This window comes from Triticum aestivum, chromosome 4B (genome assembly GCF_018294505.1).
Source record: "Triticum aestivum cultivar Chinese Spring chromosome 4B, IWGSC CS RefSeq v2.1, whole genome shotgun sequence".
In the NCBI taxonomy this organism is placed as follows: domain Eukaryota; kingdom Viridiplantae; phylum Streptophyta; class Magnoliopsida; order Poales; family Poaceae; genus Triticum; species Triticum aestivum.
Genome location: NC_057804.1, coordinates 37,391,927 through 37,418,486, shown reverse-complemented (window position 1 = coordinate 37,418,486; position 26,560 = coordinate 37,391,927).

Here is a 26,560-nt window from a genome sequence, read left to right as displayed (position 1 = left end):
TCTTTACATTGTTGCAAGGAATGCCTCATCTATAAAATATAGGGGGAGTGTTGATCCTAGCATGTGTGCCGTGCAGTCCAAAGCATTCATATAGAGTGCACACATCTAGGGGGAGCCTATCTATATTTTGTAGAAGTTGGGATCGCTTATATTCATTTGTGTACTCTTATGAGCAAATCCTGTATTGTCATCAATCCACCAAAAAGGGGGAGATTGTAAGGGCATATTTCACCCTAAGTGGTTTTGGTGATTGATGATAATGCTTTTGCAGACTAATCGTGTGCATTGAGTGAAGGAAATATGCCCTAGAGGCAATACTAAAGTTACTATTTATTTCCTTATTTCGTGATAAATGTTTATTATTCATGCTAGAATTGTATTAACCTGAAACTTAGTACACGTGTGAATACATAGACAAACATAATGTCACTAGTATGCCTCTACTTGACTAGCTCGTTGAATCAAAGATGGTTAAGTCCTAGCCATAGACATGAGGTGTCATTTGATTAACGGGATCACATCATTAGAGAATGATGTGATTGACTTGACCCATTCCGTTAGCTTAGCACTTGATCGTTTAGTATGTTGTTATTGCTTTCTTCATGACTTATACATGTTCCTATAACTATGAGATTATGCAACTCCCATTTACCGAAGGAACACTTTGTGTGCTACCAAACGTCACAACGTAACTGGGTGATTATAAAGGAGCTCTATAGGTGTCTCCGAAGGTACATGTTGAGTTGGCGTATTTCGAGATTAGGATTTGTCACTCCGATTGTCAAAGAGGTATCTCTGGGCCCTCTCGGTAATGCACATCACTATAAGCCTTGCAAGCAATGTAGCTAATAAGTTAGTTGCCGGATGATGCATTACATAACGAGTAAAGAGACTTGCCAGTAACGAGATTGAACTAGGTATTGAGATACCGACGATCGAATCTCGGGCAAGTAACATACCGATGACAAAGGGAACAAACGTATGTTGTTATGCAGTTTGACCGATAAAGATCTTCGTAGAATATGTGGGAGCCAATATGAGCATCCAGGTTCCACTATTGGTTATTGACCGGAGACGTGTCTCGGTCATGTCTACATAGTTCTCGAACCCGTAGGATCCGCACGCTTAACATTCAGTGACGATTTATATTATGAGTTTATGTGTTTTGATGTACCGAAGGTAATTCAGAGTCCCGGATGAGATCGGGGACATGACGAGGAGTCTCGAAATGGTCGATACGTAAAGATCGATATATTGGATGACTATATTCGGACATCGGAAAGGTTTCGAGTGATTCGGGTATTTTTTGGAGTACCGGTGGAGTTACGGGAATACGGGAGTACATATGGGCCTTAGTGGGCTTTAGGGGAAAAAGAGGAGAAGCCACGAGGGCTGGCCGCGCCCCCCCCATGGGCCTAGTCCGAATTGGACTAGGGGAGGGGCTGCGCCCCCTCTTTCCTTCTCCTCCCCCTCTCCTTCCTTCCCCCTCCTAGTGGGACTAGGAAGAGGGGAGTCCTACTCCCACTAGGAGGAGGACTCCTCCTCCTGGCGCGCCCTACAGGGCCGGCCGGCCTCCCCCTCTTGCTCCTTTATATACGGGAGCAGGGGGGCACCTCTAGACACAACAATTGATCATTGATCTCTTAGCCGTGTGCGGTGCCCCCCTTCACCATATTCCACCTTGGTAATATTGTACTGGTGCTTAGGCGAAGCCCAACATCGGTAGCATCATCAACACCGTCATCACGCCGTCGTGCTGACGGAACTCTCCCGCAAAGCTCTGCTGGATCGGAGTTCGTGGGACGTCATCAAGCTGAATGTGTGCTGAACTCGGAGGTGCCGTACGTTCGGTACTTGGATCGGTCGGATCGTGAAGACGTACGACTACATCCACCATGTTGTGCTAACGCTTCCGCTTTCGGTCTACGAGGGTACGTGGACACACTCTCCCCTCTCATTGCTATGCATCACCATGATCCTGTGTGTGCGTAGGAATTTTTTTGAAATTACTACGTTCCCCAACAGTGGCATCCGAGCCAGGTTTTATGCGTAGATGTTATATGCACGAGTAGAACACTAGTGAGTTGTGGGCGATACAAGTCATACTGCTTACCGGCATGTCATACTTTGGTTCGGCAATATTGTTGGATGAAGCGTCCCGGCCGACATTACGCGTACGCTTACGTGAGACTGGTTCTACCGACGTGCTTTGCACATAGGTGGCTGGCGGGTGTCAGTTTCTCCAACTTTAGTTGAACCGAGTGTGGCTACGCCCGATCCTTGAGAAGGTTAAAAAAACACTAACTTGACGAACTATCGTTGTGGTTTTGATGCGTAGGTAAGAACGGTTCTTGCTCAGCCCATAGTAGCCACGTAAAATTTGCAACAACAAAGTAGAGGACGTCTAACTTGTTTTTGCAGGGCATGTTGTGATGTGATATGGTCAAGACGTGATGCTATATTTTATTGTATGAGATGATCATGTTTTGTAACCGAGTTATCGGCAACTGGCAGGAGCCATATGGTTGTCGCTTTATTGTATGCAATGCAATCGCCCTGTAATTGCTTTACTTTATCACTAAGCGGTAGCAATAGTCGTAGAAGCAATAGTTGGCGAGATGACAACGATGCTACGATGGAGATCAAGGTGTCGCGCCGGTGACGATGGTGATCATGATGGTGCTTCGGAGATGGAGATCACAAGCACAAGATGATGATGGCCATATCATATCACTTATATTGATTGCATGTGATGTTTATCCTTTATGCATCTTATTTTGCTTTGATTGACGGTAGCATTATAAGATGATCTCTCATTTAAATTTCAAGGTACAAGTGTTCTCCCTGAGTATGCACCATTGCCAAAGTTCGTCGTGCCGACACACCACGTGATGATCGGGTGTGATAAGCTCTACGTTCATCTAAAATGGGTGCAAGCCAGTTTTGCACACATAGAATACTCGGGTTAAACTTGACGAGCCTAGCATATGCAGATATGGCCTCGGAACATTGGAGACCGAAAGGTCGAGCATGAATCATATAGTAGATATGATCAACATAGTGATGTTCACCATTGAAAGCTACTCCATTTCTCGTGATGATCGGTTATGGTTTAGTTGATTTGGATCACGTGATCACTTAGATGATTAGAGAGATGTCTATCTAAGTGGGAGTTCTTAAGTAATATGATTAATTGAACTTTAATTTATCATGAACTTAGAATTGATAGTATTTTGCAAATTATGTTGTAGATCAATAGCTCACGTTGTTGCTTCCCTATGTTTTTATATGTGTTCCTAGAGAAAACTAAGTTGAAAGATGATAGTAGCAATGATGCGGACTGGGTCCATGATCCGAGGTTTATCCTCATTGTTGCACAGAAGAATTATGTCCTTGATGCACCGCTAGGTGACAGACCTATTGCAGGAGCAGATGCAGACGTTATGAACGTTTGGCTAAGCTCAATATGATGACTACTTGATAGTTTAGTGCACCATGCTTTACGGCTTAGAATCGGGACTTCAAAGACGTTTTGAACGTCATGGAACATATGAGATGTTCCAGGAGTTGAAGTTAATATTTCAAGTAAATACCCGAGTTGAGAGATATGAAGTCTCCAACAAGTTCTATAGCTAAAAGATGGAGGAGAATAGCTCAAGCAGTGAGCATGTACTCAGAATGTCTGGATACTACAATCGCTTGAATCAAGAGTTAATCTTCCAGATAAGATAGTGATTGACACTACAAAAAAATACACTTCCGTGATGATACGTGTTTGTCACAGTAGGTCGCGTTTTTTGTCATGCATGTACATCCATGATGATTTTATGACAGAATCAAGATATTCATACCTGTGCTGTCGTAGAAGTGTTCCATGACATTACCAAAATTATCATCACGGAAGTGTCCACTTCCATGACGATAAATCGCGCATCACAGAAGTGCTTTCGTCAAGGGTGACCGACACGTGGCATCCACCGTAACGGAACATCGTTAAGCTATCGGGTCGGGTTTTGGATCCGATAACCCGTTAACAGCCCCGACCAATGGGGATTTTCCACGTGTAAAATCATCATTGGCTGGAGGAAACACGTGTCGGCTCACCATTGGGACAGATGTCATCTGCTCATTGGACCGAAGGCGCCTATGATATGGCGACATGTGGCATGGCCCAGCAGAGGCCCATTCCTGTGAAAAGGTCGGCCCGTTTGACTTGGTCAAAAGGTGGCGAGCCGGCCCACGGAAAGCATGTTAACGGCCTATTTGCATATAGCCCATTTACAGCCTGCTAACCCAGGGCCCATTACGCTGTATCCGAATTAGGCCCAGTAGCGTCATCTGGGCCGTCCAATATGATTCAACCCGTTTTAACTTCCGGCCCATGTGTGGCCCATGACTTCTTTCGGCCCATATGAGGACCTTTGTAACTCTTGGCCCATTAATGACCCGTGGTGAAACTGGCCCGTAATGAATAGTGTATCACTTTATACCCATTAACGGTCCGTTATTCCATTGGGCCATTTACAGCCCAAGTTATCTTTCGGCCTTCTCAGGGCCCATTGATTCCTGGGCTCATTTGCAGCATTCAGTTACATACGGCCCGTTACTGTCATTTTCTGCTCGTGGGCCAAATTCAGCCCGTCGTTACAGTCTCCCCGTTTGCGGAAAAACCCGTTGGGTTGTTTTCATAGAGTTATCAAATACGACCTATTAATGACCCGTTATGGTCCACAAATAGTACGGCCCATGATTGGCGAAATGATGATACGCCCCGTAGAAGGCCCATGGATCCTACGGTCCGTATGAGGCCCATGGATAGTACGACCCGTAGAAGGCCCATGGATCATACGACCCGTAGAAGGCCCATGGACCCTACGGCCCGTAGAAGGCCCATGGACCCTATGGCCCGTAGAAGGCCCATGGACCCTAAGGCCCGTATAGAAGGCCGATGAATCCTACAGCCCGTATAGAAGGCCAATGGATCCTACGGCCGGACGAAGGCCCATGGATCATACGGCCTGCAGGAGGCCCATGGTTACAACAGTCCATGTGTTGCCATGATTATTTTGGCCTAGTTACCAAAAATAGGCTATTGTGGCCACTAGAAAAAAACAGAAAAAGAATTACAGTGACTACAAGGAAACAACTAAACAAGACAATAAGGAAATAAATAAGCAAGCAATTAACGCTAGCCTATTACCCCTATTACACATATTACATCCACTAGGCATCAAAGTTTGCCACCAGTGCAAATATAGGGAACAAAGCAGCACATTACATACACTGGCCGTCAAAATTGGCCAGCAGTGCAAATAAACGCGGCAATAGAACAAGAGCATAACTGAAACAACTTCAGAAGAGCTCAAGAAACATTATCCTGGGTATCCACCATGCTGGCAATAAGCTTAGCAAGCTGATTAGCTTTGTCCTGTTTGGCGCTAAAATCCTCCAACGCTTTCTGTTGCACCAGAAAGTATGCATCTGAATGCTCCAGGGACTTTCGCAGTCCCTCCGCTTCTTATCGTAGCACAGCTGATCGATGTCTTTCAGCTTGTAGTTGAGACTCAAGAAACCGAACTGATTCAGACAGTGAGTTTGAATAGCTTGTGCAAGCGGTAGTGGCCAGTAACTCGAACACTAAACCAAGACAGGACTTTGGGGTTGTCTCGCTGTCTTCAAGATAGTCTTCCTTAGCTATTTTATCGGCTTTGTTGGAGACAACAAGGATGTGTCACTATCCCTGCATTACTTCCTTTACCATTGCTTAATAAGGCACTCTTCCCCAATATTCTGTCAGCATTCTAAAATAAGAAACAAGCAGACACATAATAAGTTTAGCATGTACTAGTATATGAAACTCATTTCGGTGAACCAGTTCAGTAGTAAGGTGGACAGGATTAAACTACCAAGTCTTCTATTGCCAAGTACTAGTACATAATAAAAGCATCAAACAAACATATATCTATGTCCTATAGTCACTGCATTGTCTTGCCAAATCAAAATAGAGACACGGTTCAAATCATATCAGTTCAAGACAAAGCAGCAGTGAAAGAATACAAAGCGTGGGAAACTACACGGCACAACAAGATTTCAGATGGGTACCACGGGTCTACATGTACAACAACACTATTGGCTCTGTTGTGATGCTAGTAATGTGCATGATATGAAAGTCAACTGTATACACAATTGAAATTGAAATCAACAGAGCTATTTTTTTGACCATGAAGACTACAGGGCTTACACCCCACAGCATTTTACTAATAAAGAACAGGAAGAAATAACAAAGTTCCTCAAGAGGGGGAACAAAAACCAAAGAAAGAGAAAGAGAAAAGACTGTACAGAACTCTAAGAAAGAAACAGAGCTACAAACTAAGAAAGAAAAGATGTTACAACGGGTGTGGATCTTCAAGGAGGCAGAAAATCAATCCATTTGAGTAGATCATCCTTGTATCTGGCCTTGATCCTGTGTGATAGTAGAGTGATATCATGAATGAACCCATTTCTCCAGTGCCTAAAAGTTGGATGGACATGTCTGAAAGCCTTGTCATTTCGCACTTTCCAGATATTCCACCAAGCAAGAAAAACCACCTCTGCAAAAAATGGTTTATCAAATTCCTTCCTTGCATGTAAGACAATTTGGACCATATCATTGCTATTCAACAAGGGTACTTGCAGAAAGTTCCAGATCCTCATACTGAAATTGCACTGGAAGAATAGATGATTCCTATCTTCCAGTACTCCAGTTGGGCAGAGGACACAACTAGGTCCATCATTAATTTTCCAATGTCTTTGCTGAATCATATCTTTGGTGTTTACTCTATCCATAATAACCAACCATGCAAACATTTTAACTGTCATTACAACAGCTTTTCCAAACCCAGCTCAGTATTGGATTGGCAATGACAGGCTGGTGTACAAACTCATAGTACTTCTTTGCAGAATACTCGCCCTTTTTCCCATGTCTCCAAGTCCACCTATCATCACAAGCATCGTCCAAGTGTCTACCAGACAACATAGTAGCAAGCTGATTGAACTCCCTAAAAGCTAGTTCAGACAAAGGCAAAGAGAACATTTGTTGCAAATTTCCTGCTTGTAGCACTTCCTTAACAGAAAGGTTCTTCTGAAGGCAAAAAGAATGAAGTCGTGGGAATCTTTCCTGCAGAGGGATACATGAATGTCCAATCTCCCAATGATCAGACCAAAAAAGCACATAATCTCCTTTGCCAACAGAAACAGATGTTACAACTCGATATTTGTCCACTAACTTACAGATGTCCCTCCACCAAAAAGAGCCACATAAAGTAGTGTCATGTGGAACTCTTTGATTATAGTAGGAATCCCACACCAGGCTGACCCATGGCACATCAGCTTTGTTATAGAATTTATTCAGGGACTTAAGCAACAGAGCATCATTTTGCAATCCCAAATTCAGAATTCCACCCTTCTTCTTGGGTCTGCAGACAAGGGGCCAAGCAGCCAAAGAATGACCCTTTTCTTGACCATATTTCCTCCATAGGCACTGCCTTTGAATCCTTTCTAACTGCTTTAGAATGCCCTTTGGTAATGATAGGATGCAAAGAAAGAATATGGGCAAAGAAGATATCACTGAATTTACCAACTGCAGTCTACTACCTTGAGGCAAAAACCAGGAACTAGCAGTTAGCCTCCTTTCCATGCAATCCACCAAAGGGAGCAAGTCAACAATTTTTGGTCTAGTGGTTCCAATAAGCAGTCCCAAATAAGTGAAAGGCATAGAGCCTAACTAACAGCCAAAAGAAGCAGCAAGTGCAGAAGCAACTGAGGCTTCAACATTGATGGGGTACATTGAAGACTTATGAAAGTTAATTTGTAACCCAGTTGCCAGTGAAAAGGAATTGAGCACTGCTTTAAGAGCCTCCAACTAAGCTAGGTCAGCATTTACAAACAGCAAGGTGTCATCAACATACTGAACCACAGGATAAAAAGGATCATGTGTTGGCAAAGGCAAATCCAGCTGCCCCCTAAGCAGAAGATCATTGATCATGGTTTGTAGAAGATCAGCTGCAATAACAAAAAGCAAAGGAGAGATAGGATCTCCTTACTTAACACCACATTTGCACTTGAAATGACTTCCAGGCACACCATTTAACAGAATTGAGGATGTTGCAGAAGTTAACAGTTGTTCAATCCATGTGATCCATTTGCTATCAAACCCCTTGGCCACAAGAATTCTCAAGATTGCCTCATGTTGAATTGAGTCAAAAGCTTTTTTCAAAATCAAGCTGAAGCAAAAGAATTGGCTTCCTGGACTGATTGCATTGATGAATATACTCAAAAGTCCATGCAATACAATCCTAAATTGTCCTTAATTTAATGAAGCCATACTGATTCTTATGCACACATTTGGTGATTTCCTCCTGAAACCTATTGACAGCCAGTTTTGTCAGAAACTTTAGTCCTATACTTGTCAGAGAGATTGGTCTAAAATCTCCCACACCCTCAGGTGATTGCTTTTTTGGGACTAAAGTTATATAAGCTTCATTGAGATTTTCCAAAATTACCGTTCCAGCATGAAACTCATTGACCAACTGAATAAAGTCAGATGAAATAATTGGCCAGCATCTCTTCATAAATAGACCATTAAAACCATCTGGTCCAGGTGCTTTATCAATTGGCATTTCTTTTATGACCTTTTCAATCTCATTCAAATGAAAAGGTTTTGTGAGCACCTCAAGACCTTGAATTCTTGGAATTAAAGATAGGATGTCATTCCCCAAAACAATTGGTTTAAGGGTTCCATTTCTTCCTTTGAAAGTTACCAAAAATTCCTTAGCAATATCCCCATGATCTGAAGAGACTGTCCCATCAGACAAATTCAGGATAGCAATAGAATTTTTTCTATATCTCTCTGTTGCCATGGCCTGGAAGAATTTTGAATTCTCTTCTCCCACCTTGATATATCTGATAGTACACCTTTTTCTCCAGTATAAAAACTGCAAATGTAAAAGGTGCTCATGATGCAACTTACATAACTTCCTGAAGTTTATCTCTGGTATGGACAGAGTCCTCCAATGCTCTAAATCATCCAGCCATAAGATTACCCAATTTCACTTTTCAATTAAAGATTTAATGTGTGAAAGCCCCTTCTGCCATTTCTTTAAAGCAAACCTCAATGATTTCAATTTGTCCATAATAACTGCAGAGATGTGGAGTTTATGCGAAGGCTTGTTCCAGACCTCCCTCACACAATCCATGAAACCAGGCTGATGCACCCAATAGTTTTCAAACCTGAAAATATGAGCTTTAGGAATTGAGGTGCTGATAGAGATAACACAAGGAACATGATCAGACGCTGTTCTCGCAAGAGGAGCCACTTGTGTCATGGGATAATGATTTATCCAGCTAGCAGAAGTAAAAAACTAGTCCAGTTGCTCAGAAGTGGGATATCCTGCATGTTGGACCAGGTGAATCCTCTGCCTTTTAGTGGAAGCTCAAGCAGACCTGTTAAACAAACATGCGTGAACATACCCGCTGTGCCATTGGAGTTTCGATTGGATCCTTCAATTTAAAAATAAGTTTGTATGAGTAAATACAGTGATACAAGAGCAAAGCAATCATAGTTAAAAAAGGCGCGCCTAAGCGAGCGCATAAGCGCGCCTAGGCTCTAGGCGTTGGCAAACTGCATTGTGCATAACTACGCATAATCTGTGCATAACTGCGCATAAGCATGCGCTTTGGTCAGTAAAGCGCAAGGCGGTGGCAAAATGCACAATTAACGCCTAGCGCTTTTTTGAACTATGATACCAATGGAATCTTAAATTAGAACAGTTGTTCTTCAGGTTTAGGCACTTGTTCTACATGAACAGAGTACAATAAGACGCAAGAATATAATACTTAAAAATAGAAAGTGAGCTCATAGACCTTACCACATTCTTGGTTCGGGACCAGTACAGAACAAGGCGTTCCCAGTCATCGTCCAGTAAATGTGTCTCAGGAGAACGTAAGGGAATTTGATGAGTTTCTTTGCCGGTGAAGTACATTTTTTCAGGTAATTCAGATACTGCCACCAAGCATTCTTGAAGATAGCAGAGGTATTAGCATAGGTTACCTCATCCTGAGTTTTCAAACCGGTCCTTCTCTATAGAGAAAAATGGGAAAATTTGCTGTATTATAACCATCATGGAGGTAGGATGTATGGGACGAAGCAAAGTAATTGCCATCAATAACATTACTTACACATAACTCCTGGACAAACACCTGCAGCTGGCATTTTCCTTCATCTTCAGTATAATATTTCCAAGATGGGAAGATACGCAATACGATTTAACAACATCAAATGCGATAGATGCTAAACTATGACTAGCTGGTTGTGCTTCCTCCACAGGAATAGGCTATGTTAACAGGAACTGGGTTACTATCGGCTGGGGTTGGGGTTAGATTGGGTGAAGCTGGTTCTCTGTCCATCGTAGTAGGGGTACAATCTACGAGAGTTTGGGTTATGTGTGGTAGGGCTGGTTCTTGTGCATGTACAACCAGGGTGCTATCTCCACCAAGAGGGAGCACTGTTTTATTTGAAGACCATCTTTTTAGTCCGCTAGATACTGGCATCACCCGCTCCAATTCAAATGGCTGATAAACAGGAAACATAGTTGAATGTACAGACATTGTATGAGAGACAGATGCAATAGATAGTGTGGAAAAAAGAGGGCATGAAATAATTGACATGTATATTGTTTAACTAAAACGGATAGTATGACATAATTTCACATATATGATGTCTATCTAAACTGGATAGCATAGCATAACATAATTCAAAGATATGATGAATAACTAAACAGGATCGCATGACATAATTCACCTACATGTTATCTAAGTAATCAGGATCGCATCATTTAATTCACATATGTGATTTATATGCTAAACAGAGGGCATTCGATATGATGTCTGAACTAAGAACATGGTGTTGAATATTGTGTATATGATGTCTAAACTATGCAATGCAAGACACCGTATGCATGATATGAGCAGTATAACCGTGCCAAGTTAGAGCATACACCTCAGTGGGGGAATAGGACTGGTCATCTGTCTCTGAATCCATCTCTGAGGAGCTATCGAGGCCCAACAAGAGATCTGCTTCGACAGGTAGCACTGTCTGCTCTGAAGGCCTTGTTTTCACTCCAGATTTTTCCATCTCCCACCCAAATGGCTGATTCACCGGAAGAGTAGTTTAATGTACAAACATTGTCGACAAATGGAAATGTAATGAAGAAAAGGATGGGCAAGATATCATTCACATATATGATGCCTGGTTAAACAGGATGGCATTGCACATTTCACATATATTATGGCTGGCTAAAAGACATGAGACTGCATAATTCCCATATATGATATAGAAACTAAATAGGTGGCATTACAAAACATGTCTAAACTAAGCAGATGACATATATGATGTCAAAAGTAGGCACTGCAAGGCAACATATGCATGATATGACTAACATCATCATGCCAAGGTAGAGCAAACACCTTGGGGGTAAATAGGAGTGGTCAGCGGTGTCTGAATCCGCCTCAGAACAGATATCTTCCTCTGGATTACAATCTGGAGAGGGGTGGGGAGGGTTTGCCATTGAACCCACCATGGAGCGATGTCTGCATGACATTGTATTGCCGCGCAAAACTCTTCTCTTTTTCTCTACATGTTCAGCATGACTGTGTACAATATCTGACATGCATACGAAAAAAATATGGTGAGATTATGTAAGGAGAGCATGCAGAAATTTAGAGTGATGGTAACAACCAGTGGATCGACGTTTTTCCGTTGAACCAAAATAGCCCTAATGGATCGACGTGAATGTATAGTAATAAGTGATGCAACAAGTGTACAACCTCTTTGCCGTAGCCGTGTCGACCTCAGCATCATTGGGTTGGTCGCTGAAGCAGTTGAGGCAGAGGTGGCTGTCGGAGGTGTGGAGGAAGATCTGAGGAATCTGTAGACGGCGTCCAGGGCACTGCTCTGTTGTGATGGATCGTTCTGTCGTTGGAGCAGCTCCGGTGAGCCGTAAGACGTCAAGGCTGAAGCAGCACAAGACAGACATCGTCAATCTCAAGTGGGATTCTAATAGCATCTCCAATAGATGATGTAAAATGGATGTAAAATTAACATCACCAAAAACCACCTGACTACAACAGATGAGGTAAAAACTGTTGACTCTGAACTTAACTGTCGAAACTGAAATTTACTGTGGAATCTGAATGCTACTGTCGAAACTGAACGCAATGGTAGCAGAGAGGCACTTGACATGTAGTTTAGGGAGGGCCTGCAGTTCATCTTCAACCTGCACCCCCCTGAGCCGCCAGCCACCACCGGCCGAACCGCCGGCCCCAGCGCCGCCTCGCCGCCCCGAAACAACTCGCCACCGCCGCCCCGGCCAGCCCTCTAGGCCCCCCGCCCCCACCCTGAACCCTAAGATAGATAGTGGGGTACCTCTCCGGCGAGCCCCCGTCCCCGCTGCGGGTGGTTCTTCCTTAACTCCGGCGAGCCCCCCCAACCCCTGAAAATCGACTGACCCAAAAGTCGATTCAGTCGACTGAAGTGTGGCTTAATCGGAGCAGAGCAGCAGCACGAGCGAGGGGGAGAGCAGCAGCAGCAGCTGGGCGAGCGAGCGATCGAGCAAGAGCCGGAGCAGCAGCAGCAGCAGCGCGAGCGAGAGCCGGAGCAGCAGCAGCAGATCCGGCTGGTATGGACGCCGCCGCCGAAGGGGCCTCGCACTGGGGGAGAGCCGCCGTGGAGATGTCGCCCGCGGCGCCGGCTTCAAGGTAGCCACTCCATGGGGGTGCAGGATGGAGCACCGTCGGCGCGGGAGGTCGAGTTAAGGAGAAGGTGCGATGCGATGAGTGTACAACCTCTTTGGTGGCGCCGAGTAGGCCTCGGCTTCGTCCGAGGAGTCGGTGAGGATGCTGCGGTTCCGGTGGAGCAGGTTAAGGCGGCGCTGTGGGGATGGAGCAGCCGCGATAGACGAGGCGATCGTCGGAGCAGCTCCTTGGAGGTGGAGGACGGGGCGGCTGAACCGGCGGGACGGCGAGATGGACGACGGATCCTCATCCGGGGAGGTGGACGAGGGACGTCGAGCTGTTGCGGTGGACGACGTCGTCGGGGAAGAGGCTCCGGCTGGGCAGCGGTGACGTGGCGGACGGAGGAGGGTGGGGTTTCGCGGCTGGAGCGGAGAGGTTATGGCGGCCTGGGATTTCGAATGGCGAAAAGGGGGCGATGGGAGGGGGTGAAGCATGACTTAGGGACGCGCTTGTCCAAAATGTAGGGTGTGTTACAAAAGTACCCCCCACCGATTTGAACTAGCGGCCCTTTCGGCTCAGGGTTAGAAGGGGGATTTCGCGTGTCGGGATTTGGCAGCTGGAGGGAGTTTTCGCGCGCGTTGTAATTTCGGGATAGCAAGGCGCGGGTTGTGAAGGCGCCAGTTTTGGGAGCACGATATCTGAATTTTCGGGATATAACAAGACGCGGGTTGAATTTTAGGGACAAGCCTAACGTGTAGTAATATTGTACTTGTACGTACCAAATCAATTCGCACTTCCCTCAACCAAAAAGAAAACGAAAAAAATAAAACTATTCACACCACACAAAGAGAGAGTCTTGCCCCGTTTTACTATACAAATGCTATTCAAAGCTACTCCCTCCTTCCATCTATATAGGGCCTAATGCGTTTTTCGATGCTAACTTTGACCAAATATTAGAGCAATGATATATGACATGCAACTTACACAAAGCACACCGTTAAATTCGTCTGTGAAAGGTTCTTTCAATGATATAATTTTCACATTGTGCATGTCATGTACTATTAATCTTGTCAATAGTCAAAGGCGGTCTTAAAAATCTCATTACGCCCTATATAGATGGAAGGAGGGAGTATGAATCCATGTTATGTCCGATTAAATTTTTTCGCTTGCTGTATAATGCATGTAACCTACTCATACCAACATTTTAGTGCATTCCAAATGTCTATACTACCGCTGCAATTCGAACTAAATTTGAATTCGTTTCTCTATTTCAATAAGAATCTACAATCATGATTGTTGCCAACTTCAACCATCATAGTTTCCTTGCTATCCGCCAGATATAAATCGGACGGCCTATAATGCAGGATGGCAGGCACACCATCATCAACAACTCCGTTTTTTATAAGAGTAGAGATAAAATATATTAAATGTAGTATAACATGTTCATAACCACACCATGTGTATCACCGTTATATATATTCACACATGCGTCGGTTTAAAACACTATGATAAATTCTTCAAATATCCGAATTCGCTTTTTATAATGAAGTATATATGATCTCTATTCGTCTTTTACACCCACACAACCCTCTTATCTTTGTAGCTAGCGCTAACTTTCTCTTGTGCATGCACACGCCCGCATCCCTCTCACCCTCCCTCAGCATTCTCTAGCTCCATCGCGCAAATTCGTCTTTTCACTTTAGGTCGTTCACCCACGGTGTGTGTAGGCCCCCCAGCTCCTTCTTTACGGCACACATCGATCGATATGCCTCTCTAGCCAGGTGTGCCTAGCACAAACACAAGCTTCCCCTCTTCTCTTGTCACCGTCCATGCCTCACTCCCACCACTCTTTTCATCGTTCTCGTACTCGCACACTCCTCCCCCTCGATATAGTATGCCTCTCGTACCACCTCCTACATGCATCCCTCTCTCTCTATCCTTCTCCTCGTGCCTCATTTGCTTCTAACACACACATGCATGTATACCGATCGATCTCCCAACATATACCTAGATCGACTTTAACTACCCCCCCATCGATCGACGTACCTCACAAGTTATGTCTCTCCTTTCTCTAACAAAGGGCGATTGATCTTCCTATGTAGTTACGTCTGCTTACCACAGCCACATCGTCCCCCCTCATCATTCGTGCATGCCTCCTGACCCGTCTCTCACACGCACGTGCACAGACAACAAGCAGCCATCTCCTCTCTTATTGATATTGCGGGCGTGCCCTCCGTTTGTCTAGCAAGCCTATCCCACCATTTGTTAGAAGCAACTCCACTACCACCCCCTCCAACACTCTAGCTCTGTCTCTCTCCCAACCTTATTCCTCTCCTGCACATATGCATGGATGCCGATCGATCTCCCTTAATACATGAGGCAGATCGATCTCCTTAATACATGAGGTAGGCCTCTCTCCTCCTCCACACATATACCAGCCATTGTACCTCTATAGTTAATTGGGCCTCCCTCTTCCCCCACCACACACCGATAGTCGAGCGCTGCAGGTAGGTATCCATGCCACAGAGACAAACTGCACATGTCCCCTCTCACGTTCCAGTAGGCCAGCCACTCTATATCTTTGACGTGGGCACACACAAATTCGATGGCACTCTTTATCGATCGCGCGCGCACACACACACACATCATCCCTCTCTTCGATTCTATGGACACCTCAAGCCGATGATACCTCCACTCTCTTCTCGTGGATCGCCCCCTCTATATATATGTTATATCCAGGACTCTATTTCACACACATTGCATATGTTACATTTTTTGATTGACCCCCCCCCCCAAAAAAACTCTCAAGAACCCACACACTATATCTCTCTAGGTTTGTATCTCTCTCACACAACCCCACGTAGGTGGTGTACGTATACAAGAAGAGAATAGGTGCACCGTGCACGTACTCACGCTTCGTGCCCAGCCACACCCGCGCGGGTACACGGTGGAGCTCATTTCTTTACGAAATGGCAGCCCACGTGCTAATTTGAACGCCTGTAGCGGTTGTTTACCTAGGGAGGTCGTGTACCACGCGTGCACGAAACAAAGTTCGACTTGACGCGTTGCCGCGTTATTTTTAAATAAAGTTATAGCGCTCAATGGCACGTACACAGAATATAAAACGATTTTTATGGAGAAAAAGGTAGTCCGCTCACTATATACAATGGAGCCTGCCTGCCTGGTTTGTCGCTCTTCAGAGTATCTCACACAAGGCTGCGGTGGCCTCTCTCTCTCTCACCGTTGGTCACTGATCCGGCCGCATCCCGTCCGCCGGGGGAAAGGGAGTGCGGTGGCCTCTCTCTCTCTCACCGTTGGTCACTGATCCGGCCGCATCCCGTCTGCCGGGGGAAAGGGAGGAAGTGCATCGTTTCTCCGTTCGACGGCGCCGAGGCAGCACGTCCCGATCTGCGGTACACGCCGTTCTCTCTGACCAAGCTCCGGCGCGGCAGGGCCTACGCCACCTGCTCGCAGATTCCGCCCGCCGCCGCTCACCTAGTTACATCCCGACGACCTCCAGGTATCCCCTCCGGCCTTGCTCCACTGCCCGTCTTCCCACGTCGCTGCATGTGGATCTTCCATAGTTCTTTGCCCAAAACGTAGCTCGTCCGGCGTACTTTCCATATTGCATTCTCGTCCTCACACCGTTTTAGACAAACACAACCGTGTTGTTATCTTCCCTTAGGACAAGGAATATGCTTCTTTTTTGTCGTCGCATGTGTCATCAACTGTTATTGGCCAGTAATTGTTTCCTTTCTACCTCTTTTTTGCAAACAGGGCTATCCATTTCACCTCGTTGCTATTCCGACCTTTTGGTGAACTGCACAAATCACTTTTTTCTTAAGAGTGTTTTGTGCAGTTGTACTAAAACGTCACACGGGCAATGTCTCTACATTTCAGTGCGACTGCACAAAGGGAGATTGGTTTTGCTCTATCCTCCTCATCCAACTCCGAGCCTAATCTTCTCCAATTAGTTAGTCTTAAGAGAGACTACAAAGGTGACCGGCTTCTATTTGTGTGTTTATTGTTTCATCAGCAGTCCTCTATTATCGTAATCACACTTAATATCTTTGGAACAGGGACGCTCAGCTCTATTTTAGTGGAACTGCACAAAATGATCGGAATGTTGCATGCTCCAGACAGCAACTTTTTTCCCAACATGCCTTGTTGATTTAGACAGAGCTGGGGGGACGTTGCTGCCAATGAAAGCATGGATCAATTTTAATTTAACACCTTCTCACAACTCTGTCTTTAGCTCCGATGTGCTAATAATTGACATGCATTAGCAAGGAAGTTAGTTTTTTATTGTTTCCGAAAGAGCATCGATGGCAAGACACGCGAAACAAAAGCTGAAAGCTCACACCATTGTACAATTTCATGTCGCTGGAAAATTATTTGTATAGTACGTCAATTATGTAAACAAACGATGGAAGCTTGATAGCATTGCTAGAAATCATCCGGGTCCATGTGCCATGCACAAAATTATACTCCTTCGTTCCTAAATATTTGTCTTTTTACAAATTTCAAAGGCATATTTTAGAGTGTAGATTCACTCATTTTGCTTCGTATGTGTACTCCCTCCGTTCCTAAATATTCTATTCGTCTTTCTAGAGATTTCAACAAGTGACTACATACGGAGCAAAATGAGTGAATCTACACTCTAAAATATGTCTATATACATCCGTATGTGCCAGTCCATTTGAAATCTCTAAAAAGACAAATATTTGAGTAGTCACTCGTTGAAATCTCTATAAAGACAAATACTCCGGAGTATATTTAAGAACCGAGGGGTAGTGCACAACCGCATGGGAGACTCAGCCCGGTCGTTGCGCCGCATTAATAGTGAGTAATGAGCAGTCAAATCATAAGCCCCACCTTTCCCACTGTAAGTTGCTCTGAAGAAGCAACCATCAATACGCTCTTCTTTGAATCCGCTCATACTACTCCATCCGTCACTGTTTATACAACGCGCTTCAGAAAAAAGAAAAAAAATCTGTGGGACCAAGGCGACTAGCGATCGGCCTGAAAAATAGCATTGGTAGTTATAGCACGGCGTCTATTACTAGAGGGAATAATGCGTACACACATGCATGCAGTGCTTCCACCCCGGGTACACACATGCATGCACTTACTCCACTCCGTAGTAGTACAGAGTACATGGAGAGAAAATTGTGGACTTGATTGCGGTTACCACGCCCTAATTAATTGAGCATTAAACCAAACGCGTCTAAAGTCTCTCTGGTGGTGGAAATGCATTGAGAGAAATGCATCATAATGAAGCGCGCCCGGTAAACTATGACGGAGGGAGGAGTAGTATGAAGGTGCAAAACCAAGTACGCGTATGGCCAGTCGGTCAACGCACCTCCTCTTGGCATATCACTGACATGTGGGATAGGAGTGTGAGCAAACCGATCTCAATTGACGGCAAAGAGCCAACCCGCCGTTCCTTGAGAGAGACGAGGAGCGAGAACACACAGACAGGCTCGCAAGGAGGCCAAGATATATTCGAGCATGGTTGGTTGATCGATATCATTCATTACATGTTGGGCTGCCGTTTTCCGCCCTTCTCCGGAATAAACGTGTACTTTATCAGAGATAAAAAAATAAGAGTACAGACGCTCCACCATGCGGTTCTAGTAGTAGTACTACTCGTACTACTGCGCTTGGCTCTTCGCCTCTTCGTGAAGTCGAACAATGATGGTACTCCGCATGTTGGGTACTATAGTGTATGCCTCTAACAATCTGACACCGAATGGACTGATGCATGTCCACCGTGGGTAGGTTGCATTAGTCAAAAGGCGTACGCGAGCTTCACCTTGTCCTTCAAGCTTCTCCTTGTTCTGCGAGTTGACGGGACACACCAAAAAGTAGTGCTAGTCCATACTCCCTCATTTCCGGTTAATATGGCTTAATCTTTTTTGCGGGTAAATGAGAGAGCTTTATTCATATATAAGCATTCTTAGGACGATCAGCCAAGACACTGGTCGTTGGACTTCATAATACGCTCATTGCGCTCAATATATTTATTTTCCGGTGTTTATACGGCCACTAGCTCACCCTGACTGAGTATGTGTGTGCATGCACGTGTAGGTTGAGCACTTGAGCGTGACCGTGTGTGTTCATTTGTGTGCCCGGACATGCATGCATTAGGGCGTCACGCGTGTTTTTACGTCCATGTGTACGTGTGACTGTTGCATACACATAGGGGGAATACGTGTAGGGGCCACTAACGAGCAGTCAAATCACACAGTAAGTTAGTTGGAAGAAGCAACCATCATTTCACTCTTGAATGACACGTACGCAATATAAAATAGTTGATATGGAGAGAAAAAGAACACCACTATATATACACTAGCAGGAGCCTAAGCTACAAGCCTGCTTGCTTAGGTTGCTCTCTTCACAAGCATAGAACGACGTGCCTGATCCCGTAGCTAGGGGAAGGGAACAATGTTCTGCATAGACGAGGTCGACATCAGCGAGGGAGAAAACCCACAGTCGGTGCGTCCCAATCGGGGGTCACCGCGGTATGGGCCGATGTCGCGTCCCAACCGCCCTTGTAGCTACAGCCCGACGTCCCAGGTATATTCCATCTTCCTTTTGGAGCCGGCTTGCTCCACTGTCGTAGCTCCATCTCCATGTCGATCTTTCTCTACTTCTATTGGCTTCTACTTGTGATGAGTTTATGTCTCATGAACTAGTGCCAGCACTATTATTCTAGTCACACTTCTTAAATATCTTTGCCATCAGGGATGCTCAGGTCGATTTTAGTGGAACTGCACAAAAGCATCGTATGATCCGAGGGTGCCAGCCGTCTTTCCTTCGACAGGTTCTACCTAGCCAGGAAATTAAATAATGTTTAGGGTTTAGGGTTTAAGTCGTAGTGACCCCATCAGTAGTTTTTCTTTCGTACACGCTCTCACAACTTTTTTCTTTAGTTATGAAGTAAATATTGGCTATGATCTGTGAATCATTGAGATGCATCAACATGCGTGTTAGTTTTCCTTTGTATTTGATGTAATGTTGTAATGGGGCAACCTTAGAATAGGAATGAAAATGGAGTGGAAAGTTTCCGTTTTTCCGGAGAAAAAATGGAAATGGAGAGAAACCAATGTTTCGTTTCGTTGGATCGCGCCATCGAGCAAAACCAATGTTTAAATCACGTCTGTCGTGTTCGTGTCTCACCCTCCTCCACGGATCGACCCCACACGGTCGCTCGGCATGCCACTCACCACAAACCGAGTAGTATACGATAACTTTCCTGCCTGCTTGTCGATGGACCGCGCCATGGAGTACTAGCACTACTGGAAGAGATTGACGAGTTGGGGGAGGACAGCTAGCTGTAGCACGGACTCCAAGAACTTTTTACATGCATGTTGTAGCCGGCTATTGCGACCTTTGAAAGTGGAGCAGCCGCGTGCACCCGGAAGTGGCGCGAGAGACGCTCTCTCGGCCGGGGCGCCACTTCAATGCCGGTGCCAGTGAGAGGTCGCGTCCGGTCTGGCCGGGCATGAATGCGGCACTGACCGTTTCGGGCGGGAAGCACGCGCAGGTGATGAAGAGGGTTCGGGTTGGTCAGGACCGACCGTGGCAGCGGTCCGGACATGCGCAAACAAGAGATGTTGTACGTTAATATTGCTGCGTATATAATTAACAACGTAAATAATGTGCCAGTTGGACAAATATGATTGGAGATGGAGATGGAAATGGAATTTTATGTAAACACGGATATGCATGTCTATGTCTATGTGTGTGTGCGCGACGCGACCTAGAAGCGGGGGCGTGTTTTGATCGAGTTTTCTTTCTTGGTATATTAGAAAATCAGTTTGTCTAATTCACATCTAGATGTTATTTAAGGATATCACATCTAAGCTCCCACCAGTATATAATGTAACAACAAGAAACAAAAAAACTAGGACAAAAAAATAGACCACAAACAGAGTGGACATCAACTTAGATGTGACATAACTATGTCACATCTAGATGTGTCCTAGACAGACCCTTAAAAAATTGTCCGCCAGTTTTCGTTTCTTTTTTCTGGGAACGCGCGCATTCTATTTAAAACCACTGCTATGGAGAGATTTTTTTACTCCATTATAGCCTCTTGTTTGATAGAGTTTCTCGCGTCTCGCTCTCTCACCCTCTCCATATCAAAACAAGATGGAAATGTCCACTCTATCTCTCTCCTCACCGGTGGTCACAAATCCGGCCGAATCCCGTGTCTCCATACCCGGGCATGTCTTCCTCAATTTTAGTTGAACTGCACAAAATTGGATGTCCATTGTTGTTCCGCCTCACTGTCCTCTGCCACGTGGTTCTTCCTTCCTCGAACTTGATTACTGAGAAGAAACAGACCACCGTGAGGATTTTTCGAACTTCATAGGTGCCCCACCCAAACTTGATGCCAAATGGATGATGCATCACCACGATGACCTATAGATGCTCATGGCTGCGCCTCATGGTTGCGTCGGCTGGTGAAGCTGATCGGTTTCAATGAAAAACAAGTTGTCTTCCATCAGTGCTCTTTGCTTGTTACACACAAAGATGATATCCTTCGTCAGTTCACCTTGGTTGCGTTGGAGACGCAGTCGTCTTTCACGTTGGTGCAATTTTATCACACAATTGGCTATGAATCAAATGTTTCCTCGAAGAAGGATCGATGTTGGTACTAAGAGCATAAGTTTTGTATTGATTTCTAAGCCTTCTCACAACTTTGTCTCCAGCTCCCCTGTAATTTTATTTGTCCAGCTATTAACTTTGATTTAAAAAATGGTGTGGACTAAAAACCCGAATGGACGTAGTAGCCCTCCATTTTCATTTACTACGCATATTAGATTTGACTGAAGTCAAACTTTGTAATACTCTCAAACCTTTTCGATAATTGAAATTAAAATTCTTTATTTGTACACACTCTCACACGTTTCTGATTATTTGGCGCATGTGTGGTTGTTCACTTAAGGGAGGGTAGTGTACCACACGTGAAGGACAGGAAGTGCGACCATGAAGAGATCAGTCCGTACTACAGTAGTAGTATATATATAAGCGGGAGCCTCAGCGCTTGTTCGCTAGGGTTTGCACTCTCCACACGCTCGCCACACTACATATATGTTACACGCTGGAGGCTCAGTGTTCATTTGCTAGGGTTTGCTATATTCACAGTCTCTCACCCTCTCTTCACCAGATCTAAACAAGATTGTGTTGGCCTCTTGTCTCTCTCCCCCCCCCTCACAGCTGGTGAAGGAGGCGTCCGCATCCCGTCGCACCGGGAAGGGGAGGAGGTGCAGCATTCACTCTATCGCCTTCGGCGAGGGAGGCAATCCACTGCCGGCTATTGTTCTCTTTCACCCAGCGCCTGTGCGGGAGGGCCACCGACCCCTTATTCCTCACTGTTGTACGTAGTGTGGGCAGATCCGGCCTCCCGCCGCACGCCTTGCCACATCCCGACGACCCTAAGGTATAAGTTTCTTTGAAACCGTCGTTGCTCTAGCTGCATGTGGATCTTTTTTGATCTGTAATCGAATCTAGGTCTTGGTCCAAAGAGGAAAGAAGGGTGCGGTGGGCTGGAGCAAGAATCTAGGACGTGGTTCAATGAGGAAAGGAGGGGCAGAAAGTAGTATAGACTGGCTATGCAGCCATTTGTAGGTCAAAAAGGGAAAAAGGGGGTAACCCAGTACACACATCTGTAAGGAACCGATCTCTTTGTTGAAAAGGGAAAGAAACTGGGGGGTCGGGTAGTTTGTGCAGGACTAGATTTGCTGCCCTCACATAGGAAAAAGGTTCAAAGAGAACAAATATGGGACCAACGCATATATGCTGCTTGGCTACATACTCTACATCACCCATTTATACGTGTGGACGGCACATGGTACTGGCATGTCCCATACAGCTATTTTGTTGTTGTTAATCTAAGAATGCCGCAGGAAAATTGAAGCAATGCCACTGTTAAAAGTATATTACATTTTTTAACGAATGTTGTTTCAAGAGAATGTCTCCGTTAATATGAATCAATGCAACCGTTTTAGATATGCTACTATCCTACTTTGTTTTCCATCCAAGATAAGTTAGATGCTTTTTTCTGTCACCGTTTGTTTCATCCTCCTTTATCGGCAAGTAATTGTTTCCCTTTTTGCCTCTGTTAAAACAGGGGTATCGATTCAACTTGTTGCTATTGCGACATTTTGCTTCGCTACTCGAAACACTTATGTTTTAAGAGTGTTTTGTGCAGTTCAACTTGAATGTCACACCGGTGACTTTGCTTAATTTTGGTGGAACTGCACAAAAGGAGATTGAGATTTTTTTCCAGTATCTGTGGCGAGTTGTTTCAAATCTTGGTCTCATCCACATGATGTGCATTGTGCTTTGAGATGTTGTACTTGTTTTGGTACTGTTTTAAATAAATGTTGAATTAAAGCTATTGTATTGCTGTCTTTTCCCATTAAGTACTGAACAAAAATGGGACCAACCCAGACATGATGCTTGTTGCTTTGTTACAACAAATTCAACATCACCCCTTTATAAGCCACTAATTGATGCCACTCTCAGAATTAACTACTGAATCTTATTTCAAAACTGCAACACTTGGCGGGATTACCATTTTTGTGGCCGCATGTTTCATCCTCCTTTATTAGCCAGTAATTGTTTCCTTTTTTGCCTCTGTTTAAACAGGGATATCTATTCAACTTGTTGCTATTGCGACGTTTTGCTTCGCTACACGAAACACTTTGCTTGATTTCAGTGTAACTGCACAAAACGAGATTGGATTTCCTATTTGTGTTGGCAGATTCGTATTTTATCTTGTCCGTCTCATGAAAGGTCAGTACAGGCCTTCATCCACATGATTGTGTAGTGTGCTTTGAGATGTTGTGCTACTTGTATTGGTACTATTTTAAATAAATGTTGAATTGAAGCTATTGTATTGCTGTCTTTTCCCATTAAGTAGTGAACAAAAATGGGACCAACCCAGACATGATGCTTGTTGCTTTGTTACAACAAACTCTGCATCACCCCCTTTATAAGTAGATGGAAGCACATACTGTTGTTGCACCCACTCTCCCTTGGAACTATTTATGCTTTTTGTTAATCTAATGCCGCTGGTAAAATTAAGCAATGCCACTCTCAGAATTAATTAACTACTGAATCTTAGTTCAAAACTGCAACACTTGTTAGGAATGGTACTATCCTGCTTTGTAGTTCTTTCTACATGTTTAACCAAGGTATTGTTCAGATAATGTCTCTATTAAAATGAATCAGTTGCATTGTTTTAGGAATGGTACTTTTCTACTTTGTCGTTCTTTATACATGTTGAAACAAGGCATTGTTAAGATAATGTCTCAGTCAATATGAATGAATCACACTGATGGAGAATTGCTACTCTCTTGCTTTCTTTCCCATTAAGATAAAGTAGATCAGTAGATGCTTTTCTTCTGGGAGTACAAGTCATCAACTGTTATTTCTCAGTAATTGTTTCCCTTATACCTATTGTTGCTTACAGGGATATCAAAATTAAAGCTCGGTTTTATTCCGACTTCGCTTTTAGTTGAATTGCACAAAAGGAGCCAATGTGTCCAAGGCAAACTGCTGCTTTACTGGGTCCAGTTGGTCGTTCCACTTTGCAGAAAGAAGCAGTCACTGTTTGCGCTACATTACAGAAGGAATGACCGAGAAGCTTTACAGAGTATTATTAGACACCGGTGACATGACTAGTCTATAGAGACCATTGGCAATTTAAGAAGCTACGACAGGACTCCACGATCATAGGCATTACATATTTTGAATGGGAAAAGCTTGTCAAAGTTTAATCATTAATGTTAGCAAGAAGACGTTAGTTTAATATATTGGAATTGGAAAACCTTGTCAAAATTTGCTCATTGATGTTAGCCAGAAGACATGCATTTGATATTTTTGAGTGGGACGCCCTTGTTGTGAGCAACATCGAGTGTTTTTTCCTATTCCCGTGTTCAGTTTAGAAGTAAATAGTTACTCTGCTGAGATATTCCTGTGTTAAGAGTTTGTTCTGAATATTGAGTTTGATTGCAAAGTTGAGCTTGGAATGTTGTGGCATGCGGCATCACGAGCTGTTCACCGTGCCTCCTAAGAATAATGCTTCGTATTGTTTTGCATGTCGATCTAATGCCAATGATTTACTTGTTAAGAAGATCATCCTCTTCTGTTGTTTCCGTGCTTAAGAAGTTCATCGTCTGATATTTCATTCATAGCCTATACGACAAGTCGGGTAGGTTAGACGTGAAACCATATGATCTTCCGACCAACTCATGATATTAGGCCGTGATTGGATCATCGTTTTCCAACCAAAATTGCTTGTAAAACTGACGCTTGTAAATTAAAGCAGATGGTCTCGGGCGAAGGCGCTATGTTGGCCGATTTCGACTATAAATATCGGAAGTACTTCACACACGATAAAAACGCTGAACGACACTCGGACGATTGCTAATCCAGCCGTTAGCTGCTGTTTCAGCCTTTCCTATGGATGGCATGATATGCACGTCATGCATGTATCGTCTGGTAATGTCGTCCATATAGCAGTGCTCGTAAAATATACACTGGTCTCTCAAATTACACGCGTAACCCGCCGGTTTTACTTACAGACCTCGGGCCCTCGGTTTCATTACGCCTGTATTTTACACGTTGTTTCCAATGACGAGTAAATTACACTTGTGTATGTTAATACAGGTTTGAAATAAACCAGAGCTACCAAGCGCGGCCTTACCGTTTCATGCCGTCTTAGTTTCTCGAAGGTGCTCATAGGTGTCTGATGATCCTGGCTTCCTGAATGAGCAGCGGGCGCTGTATCAGACCATCCATAGGGCCCGCGAGGCCCTCTTCGTTGTCCTTCGAGTTGTTGCGCTCGCCATGGCGCCGAGCATTGTTAACATCGTCAACGAACATGAGGATTCAGGAGATGACTTTATTTTGACTGGATGACACTAGGGACCCACTAGGGCCATAGCCGTATGTACGCAAGTGCCTCTTTATTATGTACAACTATATTTTTTTGCTTTCTCCTGGTTTCCTGACATCACGGCCCCACACCATTGTCAACATATGTAGTCAATATAAACGAGAGAATTGCACAAGGTGCGGCCGACAGCTGGGACCAAGCAGGTCGAGCAGTATTTGTGTTTTTGAGGCGTGAGCACTGCAGAGTTTTTCTTGGCGATGATTTCGTTGTTGTTCAGAGGAGAGCAGGGTATTAACTGGGCGGGCTGTGGCCCGTCTAGCCCAGGCCAGATATCCAGCCCAGATACTAATTTTTTCAAGATGAAAATGGCTAGCCCAGCTATACGTCTTTTTGAGGAATACCCATGCAAGGTCAACTTGTTATTCTCCGCCCCGCTGGGCTGCAAATCTTTCCTAGGAGGAATGCATTAGGCTTAATAGGAAAATAGGCTTTAAAAATTAATAAATGGGATGTAATTATAAAAACTGGGCAGTAACTATAAAAAATGCACCAAACACGAAATTAGTTTATAAAATATTATTTATGGATTTTGAAAATCTTAAATTTTCATTGTTGCGCGCGCAATGTTTCGTTGGATTTTTACGTAATACAAATTTATATTTAATCTGACTAGAAATTTCGGGATAAAAATATTTCGGATCCCATCAAAATGTGGGAAATTTTATTGAATTCTGTCTTCAACGGTTGGTTGAAATTATTAATCATTGTCCTAGCTAGAAAATGGGATGTACTTTTAACAAACTGTAAATGGGCTGTTGTAAATTCCATTAGAATTCAAAAATGGGTTGTACATTCTTACAAAACGCAAATGGGCTA